Source organism: Lissotriton helveticus, chromosome 9 (genome assembly GCF_964261635.1).
Source record: "Lissotriton helveticus chromosome 9, aLisHel1.1, whole genome shotgun sequence".
NCBI lineage: Eukaryota > Metazoa > Chordata > Amphibia > Caudata > Salamandridae > Lissotriton > Lissotriton helveticus.
Window position 1 is genome coordinate 848,721,994 of NC_136070.1, and position 6,483 is coordinate 848,728,476.

At 46.2% G+C, this 6,483-nt stretch overlaps 1 pseudogene; it reads left to right on the forward strand.

Annotated features, from left to right (window-relative positions):
• The first annotated feature begins 3,365 nt into the window (after window positions 1–3,365).
• LOC144783017 (cytochrome c1, heme protein, mitochondrial pseudogene) lies at window positions 3,366–4,245 on the forward strand (annotated as a pseudogene).
• The last annotated feature ends 2,238 nt before the right edge of the window (window positions 4,246–6,483 follow it).

The following is a 6,483-nucleotide window of genomic DNA, read 5'->3' on the forward strand; positions in this document are numbered from 1 at the left end:
CTCAGTGTGTCAACTGCAGTGATGCATTCACTCGTTTCTTTAGGAACCTTCTCAGTGTTTCAGCTGCAGTGATACGCTCACTTGTTTCTTACCAAGGGGGATTTTGGAGGAAGTTGCTTTCATTCTGCATTGATCTTCACCAGGAAATACAGCAGTGGTTGTTGCATGTTTACACAGTGGCACACACACTGTAAGGTATTCATCATTGACACACACACTGTCTGAAATGGTCATGGTCCATTTGTTTTTAAAAGCTTGTGGTTAGTGACACACGCACATTTTGAGTTTTTCCTAATTTCTTGCACCGTTTAATTTTATTTGACTATCAGGGTGCACTTATTTATTTCTTTTCTTTTCTTTCCATTTACAAGTTATAGTGTTTTCATTGTTTAATGCCTTAACCGTGGCAGCAATTCCGCCGCAGTGCGGGTGTTCCATTGAGTGGGCGGGGACGCGTCGGCCAACAGACGTTCACAGCACTACGGAGGTAGAGCTCGTGACGGCCGTTGGCCGACAGAAGCAGCGAAGGGGTTAAGGACATGCAGTCAGTGATTCCACCACCTCCATTTTTACAATCTCCAGGTGAGCCACCAATTAAATGGAAGATTTGATATAGGGATTTTACAAACTATTTGGGGGCTGTGGGAGGAAATCGTTATTGTACAGAAAGGAAAAGGTTTCTTCTGGAGCACAATTTAGGTTTTGAGGGTGTTAGACTTGGCATCTTTAGCATGGTTTCCCCTGACCTTTTGCCTCTATCTCCTGTATTTTTGATACTGTGCTTGGTTTCGTTTTAGATGGCTTAAATGCTTTGGGCACTTTGACACTGATGATCAATGTCAAAGTGCAAGTGCTTCCAGTGTAAATTGTTATTACAATTGGTTCTCCCTGAATGGCATATTTAATTTACTGGTAAGTCCCTAGTAAAATGCACTGAGTCTGCCAGGGCCTGTAAATCAAATGCTACTAGTGGGCCTGCAGCACTATTTGTGCCACCCACATTAGTAGCCCTGAAAGGTAACTCAAACCTGCCAAAGCAGTGTCTCTGCGCAGTTTTAAACTGCCATGTCAACCTGGCAAGTGCACTCACTTGCCAGGCTCCAACGTTACCTTTTAGTATATGTAAAGCACCTCTATCGTAGGCCCAAGGTACCCCCATGGGTTGTGTGCAGAGTATGTGAAAGTCAGGACATGTACTGGTGTGTGTGACATGTCCTGGTAGAGAAATACTGCCAATTTCGTTTTTCACTATTGAAAGACTATCTGCCCAATAGGATAGAATGGGAAATACTTTGTAACATCTACACGTATAATTTCCCATTTTGACAAGATAGAGAAATAAAGTGTAGGCTCATTGAACTCAGAATTTAATGACACACCTTTTAGTAAAAATGGTTTTTAAAGTGTGTGTTTGAAAATGCCACATTTAGAAAGTAGGAATTTTCTTGCTTAACCATTCTGTGTGCCTCTTTTTAATAGAAACATGGAGCCTTTTCCTCCGAGCTTTTTAAACTTCCTTGTGGTGTGCAGCACGGTTTATCTCTGAGACTCACACTCTTCAATATATATGTGGCCCCACTGGCCTCATTCATCAGGTAGTTTGGGTTGTCAGTGGTCTCTTAAGCTGACAACACCAAGTAGGTGGTGTCAGTCTAAAGTAACATGGATGAGACAGCTGACCATGTCAACAGCTGCATGACACAGGTCAACCTGTGGATGAGGTCCAACTACCTAAAATTGGGTGGTGGAAAGACTGAGGTCCTGCTGTTGGGCTCTGTTTCATCTTTTTGGTCATCTAGATGGTGGCCCACTAGTTTGTGCGATTGCCCAGCCCCAGTGCCTGAGGTAAAAAATCTAGGATTCATCTTTGATGATAAACTGACATTCAATAGTTAGATCAATACCGTCTCCTCAACCATTTGGTTCATCCTAAAAATGGTCAGGAATATCTGTCCATTCATCCCACCTGATTCCATAAAAACACTGGTTACAGCATTAGCGCTGTCCAGGTTGGACTATTGCAACACCCTGTACATGGGGATCCAATCTCAGTATCTACAGAGGTTGCAACATCTTCAAAATGCGGCAGCCAGCTTAGTATTGGACATCTTCAGGTTCTAGCCAGTCTCCCACGGTTTAAGAGCCCTCCACTGGCTCCCAGTGGACAAGAGGATTACATTTAAATCCCAATGCCTAGCCTTCAAAGCACTACATGATGCCGGGCCTCAATTTCTGAGGACTCATTTGAAATGGTATGTGGAGTCTAGCAGTCTAAGATCCGCACATAGCAAACGTCTGCAAACACCCAGGTTCAAGAAAGCATGTTGGGGTGGAAGAAGCTTCCTGTTAGGGACAGTCAAGACATAGAACCATCTCCCGTCACCATAAAGAGCAGCCCCACGCATTTTATCTTTTAGAAAGGCACTGAAAACCTGGCTCTTCTCCAATTAACTTGACCTGTACACCATTCAGGCAAACTTACTTGTTCCACCTGGCTGTAGTGCCAAGACACCCCTGGACATTTGTGCGCTTTACAAATGCACTAATCAAATCAAATCGAATCAGCCTGATTGTGGATTGACTCTCTGGTTTTAGAGTGACAGGGGCTGGGGATGTGCATTTACTGTAGGGTTCACTGATAAAATATCGATTTAACAAACATCGATGTACTAAATATTAAAGATAAAATATAGAATGCAAAAAGATCGACTCCCTATCATTGTTCCCAGCAAGGTGCACGCCTGGGCGCCCGCGCACCTCTGTTCTCCCGAGCGCACAGTGCTGCTTGTCAAGCGCGAACACACTGCACATCCTGGAAGAGCGTTTCTGCGCCGAAAGGAAAAAAATGCTCATGCACTTGCATGCCTTTCTGTTCTGATTAGAACGCTGCTGCCAGGGAAGATTGTGGTCCTTTTGAAAGTATTTATGTTAATCACAGCGCCCATCAAGGGCTGCATTTAACATAAATACTTTCAAACAGCAAACACTCAGGCCCACAGCTATGCTTTATTTAGAAAAGAAATGTAGCAAGTCTACAAACAATCATCTGAAAGCACAAGTTCGCGCTTTTAAACTTGCTGCATTTCTTTTCTAAAGAGAGCGCAGCTGTGGGGCTAATGGTTTGCCTTTTGAAAGTATTTGTTAAATGCAGCCCTTATGGGCGCTGTGATTAACATAAATACTTTCAAAAAGCCTGCAATCAGCCCCGCAGATGCGCTGCATTAAGAAAAGAAATGCAAGGTGAGAGTCCTTCTGTCACAGGAAAGACAAAGCTGGCAGCGGTGGCCGTCAGCCTAGCGGCGTGGATCTCGGTGCAGAGGGGACTCCTCAGAGTCCCCGGGGGCGGGCAGCCTGGTATTCGCAGCCCAGGGCTTCCATGTCCTTTTCCAGTCTGTCCAGAGGCCGAAAGGTGGCCCTGTCCACCCTGGGCGTGCTTGCTGCTGGAGGGGCTGGCTTAGCCCTGGCTCTACACAGATCGGTAAAAGCCAGTGAATTAGAGCTGCATCCTTCAAAGTATCCTTGGAGCCACAACAGTCCTTTTTCTGCCTTGGATCATAGCAGGGTTTGTCGTGGTTACCAGGTATACAAACAGGTGTGTGCTGCCTGCCACAGCCTGGAATACCTGGCCTTCTGAAATCTGGTGGGAGTTAGTCACACAGAAGTTGAAGCAAAGGCTTTAGCAGAGGAGTGTGAAGTGATAGACGTCCCTGATTAAAATGGAGAAATGTTTACCCAGCCAGGCAAGCTGTCTGATTACTTCCCAAGCCATATCCTAATGCGAAGGCATCCTGGAAAGCGAACAATGGGGCATTGCCCCCTGATCTGAGCTGCAATGTCAATGCTAGGCACGGTGGTGAGGATTACATCTTCTCTCTTTTTACTGGCTACTGTGATGCTCCCACAAGGGTCATCAAAAAAGATGGCTTGTATTACAACCCCTACTTTCTTGGCCGTGCTATTGGCATGGCACTGCCTATTTACAATGAGATCCTGGAGTTTGATGATGGCACTACAGCTACCATGTCTCAGGCCCCTAAGGATGTAAGCACATTCCTTAGGTGGGCAGCTGAGCCAGAACATGAACAGCGCAAGCAAATGGGACTGAAGGTTTTGATGATTGGTGCAATCCTTATTCCCGTGGTGTACTGTTTGAAGAGACACAAGTGGTCCGTATTTAAGAGCAGGAAGATTGAATATAGGCCACCTAAGTAAAACGTCCAAAGTACACCACCTCAGCACTCAAATGCTCCATTATCTGGCACCCTTTGCAGTTGGTTACAACGCCATGGTGCAGATGACTATATAAAGCCTTCCACCCCCTTCTAAATCCCCGAGCAGGAGCCTGCAGAGTCACAAGGAACTTATATCTGTTAATATTATTATTGTTCATGGCTCTGCTGGTTTTTTTCTTCTACTTGTCATCCTCACTGATGTTGGCCACAAAACCCAAGCATCACCTGGCTTTGAACAGAAGGGACTTGGGAGGAGGAGAGAACGTGGGGTCAGAGACAAATTGATTGTGTTCTTCTTTTGATTCTCATAAGAGGGAGGCAAATAAATCCAAACAGTGTCTTTAAAATAAACTGTTTTAAATGAAAAGAAATGCAGCAAGTTTAGAAGCACGAACGTGTGCTTTCAGATGATCCTGGATCCTGAAACACACGTTATGCTTTTAAACTTGCTGAAAGGCCCATAGGGCTAAAAGCATTTCAATAGTTAACCTCTTTGGTAGCACAACATGTAGGTGCAACTCTACTTCACTGTAAGACTGTAAGGGCTGGGATAAGATGGTCAGTGTGTGGAAAAGTAAATTTTGCCATGTTCTGTGTCCCTACGCCTCATCCATCATATGTTATGTGTGCATGACCAATATGCATATGTTATTCCCCATGTCCGATTAATGACGCAATTACAGTTGTGTCCACCTCTGGTATGTTATTTTCCAGTCCTCGTGAATACTACGAATATCAGGCCTATGTAAAGTTATGTTGCCACGTTTCTCAGTGTGCACGTTATTCCATTATAAAGTCCCCGTTTCCAGGCCTCAAAAGGGCCCGGACATCAGATTCAGCTCCTGTCTCCTGAAAGCCTCGCTGAGGAGCGATACAGCCCCCACCTGTATCCTCGACCCTTCACTTACTTCCTGCCTCGCAGTGCCCGGTGCAGCTTGGCTCTGCCTCTGAGTCTGCCAAAAGTATGTTATAGTTCCAGTTATCAGTTCAGTCCTCCTTCTCTGCATTCCTAAGCTACTGAACTGCATCAATAGTTTCCGTCATTGTCTAGCCTATGCGGCTCCACGTTAGAGAAATACTGTATTAATGGTCATTTAATATTCTTCATCACGCACTACATGTAGAATAATGCATGATCCAGTCTTAGAGTCAAGTTAGCTTTTCCCCTCATGACTTCTAGTTTATATCAACATGTTCCCTAAACATCAGATACCAGATAGGGTTTAGGTACATGTCGCTCCGACCCTCCAGACTCTAGTCTCTGCTCCTAGCACAGAGTTCGTAGCCCCCAGTTTCTCCTAGTAATACGTCATTGCCAGTTTTCGCGCACCATTAGGTTAGAGGTCCCGGCTCCTTAGGTAGCCCCCTCCTATGTTTCCGCCCATTCATGACATACTCTGTTACGTTTGCATCACATGTCTATGTATACTCCCAGTTACACCTACTTTTACTGTTATCTCTCGCGACTGCTACGCGTCACGCCTTCTGCTCCACCCACTGCTACGCCTACTGCAATGTAATGCTATGTGTTTGCGCTATGTATATAAGTCCATGTATTGTTATTAAAAGTTAGCGCGCGCTCATTCCCGATCAAGCCCCGGCAGCTGCTGGGCCCCGGTTGTCCTGCCGGGCCCCTGTTACCCCTGTTCCTATGCAGGTTGTCCTGATCCTGTCCTTATGCTGTAATAAACCTGCAGAAACTCCTACTACCTCGAATCTTGGCTCTTATTTTATTGAGCTATCTGTTATTCATTCATTCATTCAAAAATAGATCCGGTGTTATTTATTTATATACCACATAATGGCGCCCGAATAGGGACTTGCCCTTTCCCCACGCGTCGGTGAAGCCACGCCGACCCCCTGACCCTCTGCAGTCGTGACGGAACCATACCGTGCACTGGCAGATATTTCTGCTCCAAGTATCCCTCAGGCCCACGGAGGAGACGGAGGAGGCGGTCCAGCATCCAAACGAGACGGTGGAGGAACGCGGCGAGTCCCGACCAGAGCCCAAGCCGAGAGTCCAAGGTCCGAGGTATCCGGAGGCCCACCCGTAACTGAAGTCCGAAGTTCGTCGTCCGTCGTCCAGTCCAGTCCGAGGCCTTCCGTTCCGTGCTGCCCGGTGAGTACCATTGCTGGGGTAGTATCTAGACAGGACCAATCTAAATTGACTCCTGGTCCGTGGGTTGGTGGTGCCCAGACTCACAAACGAAGTGTTCACCTAGGTGGATACGGGTCTTGATGCGTCCCTCTA